This window comes from Oryzias melastigma, linkage group LG23 (genome assembly GCF_002922805.2).
Source record: "Oryzias melastigma strain HK-1 linkage group LG23, ASM292280v2, whole genome shotgun sequence".
Lineage (NCBI taxonomy): Eukaryota > Metazoa > Chordata > Actinopteri > Beloniformes > Adrianichthyidae > Oryzias > Oryzias melastigma.
The window spans coordinates 10,605,046-10,607,982 of NC_050534.1; the positions used below are offsets into that span (position 1 = coordinate 10,605,046).

Genomic DNA, 2,937 nt, shown 5'->3' on the forward strand with positions numbered 1-2,937 from the left:
TAAATCTTTATTACTGCAGAGCAGACCGTGACGATAAGGCTTGTTAGTGTAAATGTAAGGGGATAAATTGGCACTTAAGGAGCCTGCTTAATGACTATCTAGGAAACATTTTTAAATGGGTTAAAACTTTCATTAGGTATAAATTTGGAACAATTCAACTGAAGGTCTCAAACATTTTTTTTATGCTCTGTGGCTAAGATGAAACACCCCAGCAGCTGTTTCAAGGAATGAGTGATGGCTCCTGCAGTTCACTGTGGGAAAAAGGCAAAGGGTGAAGAGCAGTGTTGCATCATCATCACCCAAGGTTGACATTCCATTCAGTTCGGCTGGGTCTGTTCTCAATTTGTTTGGCCTTCCAGCATGTCCTCCTGTCCAGCTGGCATTTGATGCTGCCACCACAGACGGGAGCACAGCTCTCTGCTGCCATCTGCTGGATGAGTAATGTAAGTGGAAAATCACCTGGACATGACATAAAAAAATTAATTGTTCCCTCAAATTAATAATTTATGGCCACTAACTAGTATTATATCAGTAATATATATTCCTACTACTAATAATTTATGCCCATAAAATGAGAATACCTAGACACAAAATATTATATTTTTAACACAAAATACCAACAAAATGCTCATTTGTGGCAGCACAGTTTTTAGCCCCCCAAAAACTATTTGCACAAGACACTAATTAAAGGCTAATTTGTGGTCAAAAATGCGTTTTTTCACGCAAAATACCAATATAAGCCTAGTTTGTTTCCACAAAAGAGGAATTCCTAGCCAAAAAAATCAAGCTTTACACAAAATACTAATAAAAGTGCTCATTTGTGCCCACAAAATACAAATTTGTGGCCTAAAAAACAATTGCTTTATACAAAATATAAATAAAATGCTAATTAGAAGTCACAAAATACAAATTATTTACACAAAATTACAATAAAAGTCTTGTTTGTGGCCACAATATACAAATTTGTAGCCAAAAAACTAATACTTTACGCAAAATATCAATATTAATGGTCATTTGTTTCCACAAAATATGAGTTCTTTACACAAAATACCAATAAAAATGCTTATTTGTGGCCACAAAATAAGAATTGTTTGCACAAAATACCAATAAAATACTCATTTGTGACAACTTAATTGCAAATTTCTAGCCATAAAAACAAATAATTTACACAAGATGCCAATTAAAGGCTTATTTGTGGCCAAAGAAATGCTTTTTTCCCACACAAAATACTGATAAAATACTAATTTGTGGTCATGAAATAGGAATTCTTTAAACAAAATACCAATATAAATGTTCATTTGTGGCCACAAAATACGAATTCCTAGCCTGAAAAACAAATGCTTTACACAAAATATCAATAAAAAGCTAATTTGTAGCCACAAAATACAAATTCTTAACACAAAATTATAATAAAAATCTTGTTTGTGGCCACAATATAAAAAATTTGTAGCCAAAAAAACTAATGCTTTACACAAAATACCAATATTAATGCTCATTTGTTTCCACAAAATGAGTTCTTTACACAAAATACCAATAAAAATGCTTATTTGTGGCCACAAAATATGAATTCGTAGCCAAAAAACAAATGCTTTACACAAAATACCAATAATGATGGTCATTTGTGGCCACTTAATTACAAATTCCCAGCCATACAAAACAAATAATTTACACAAGATGCCAATTAAAGGCTTATTTGTGGCCAAAAAAAGGCTTTTTTCCACACAAAATACTAATAAAATACTAATTTGTGCTCATAAAACAGGAATTCTTCAAACAAAATACCAATATAGAATAAATGATCACTTGTGACTACACAACATGAATTATTTGGACAAAACACCAATTAAATGTTCATTCATTGGCACAATTTAGTACTTTGTGGCCACAAAATACTAATTTGTGCCACAAATTATTACTCTGACGGAACAATTTGCTTTTTTTGTTTGGATATGCTATCATATTGAATAGAAAGTCTTCTTGTGTTCACTATAATTCAGTCAAAATATATTCTATCAGGTTAAGTCAAGACTCCACAGGCCAAATTCTTCCAGACCAACTTCAATCAATTATTATGTAATCTAGACCTTCTTTACTGCAAGATAAAAATATTATATACTGTTAATTTATATATATATATATATATATATATATATATATATATATATATATATATATATATATATATATATATATATATATATATATANNATATTTAAAATGTGTTTATGTGGTGTTTGCATTATTATTAGGTAACTTATTTTGTTCTTCAAAACGTATTTTTTTTTTAAATAAAATTATAATTAAATAAATATAATTAAAATTATTTAAATAAAATAATACTTTTCAGCTAAGTAGCGTGTTTTGAGCTCGTGCCTTAATACAGCTTACAGCTTTCCTTCGTTAGTAGGTCACTCGCCTCGCGCCATCGTTGCCAAGGCAACGCGCTACAACTCCGCAGAAGGGAAATCTGCGCGTGCCTGTCTCGTGAACTTTTTTAAAAGTCATTTTAACTCAAACTTTAACCAAACGGAGAAACTGAAGTCTTCCAGGCGTGAGTAAAGCTGAATGAAAATAACATTTCCTTTTGTGTTTTTGTCTTAAATCGGTAGATAAACCTGTATGCTAAACTTGTATCGCTCGAGCTCAACTACTTCTCTTCAAGCTAATTTGGACATTAGGCGTTCGTAAATGTGCCTGAACAAAAATCCATACGAAAATATCAAACTAACCGGATTTAAATCACTGTACGTGACGCACTAAAATATCAAATTAATTATTTATAATTTTTTTGCCTTTTTTAAGCTAAAAAAAAAGAATTAAACACATACAACCTTAAGCAAAAGTAGTACATTTGAAGTTAACTTTAGGTATATAACTATAGCAAATATACTGTAAAGACCATGCACGATTAGTGTAATAAATATATTAATTGAATAC

At 30.7% G+C, this 2,937-nt stretch overlaps 1 protein-coding gene across 3 annotated transcripts in view; it reads left to right on the forward strand.

Moving 5' to 3' along the window:
• Positions 1-2,937, forward strand: part of ccdc146 (coiled-coil domain containing 146) — a 76,842-nt gene that overhangs the window by 5,725 nt on the left and 68,180 nt on the right. For 2 of the 3 annotated variants that reach the window (XM_024285847.2, XM_036210150.1), the window contains exon 1: positions 2,402-2,551. The exons of the other annotated variant lie outside the window; for it this stretch is intronic. The gene's annotated coding sequence lies outside the window, so the exon portion shown is untranslated. Of the gene's footprint in view, positions 1-2,401; positions 2,552-2,937 lie in introns of those variants that run through there. 3 annotated transcript variants of the gene reach the window in all.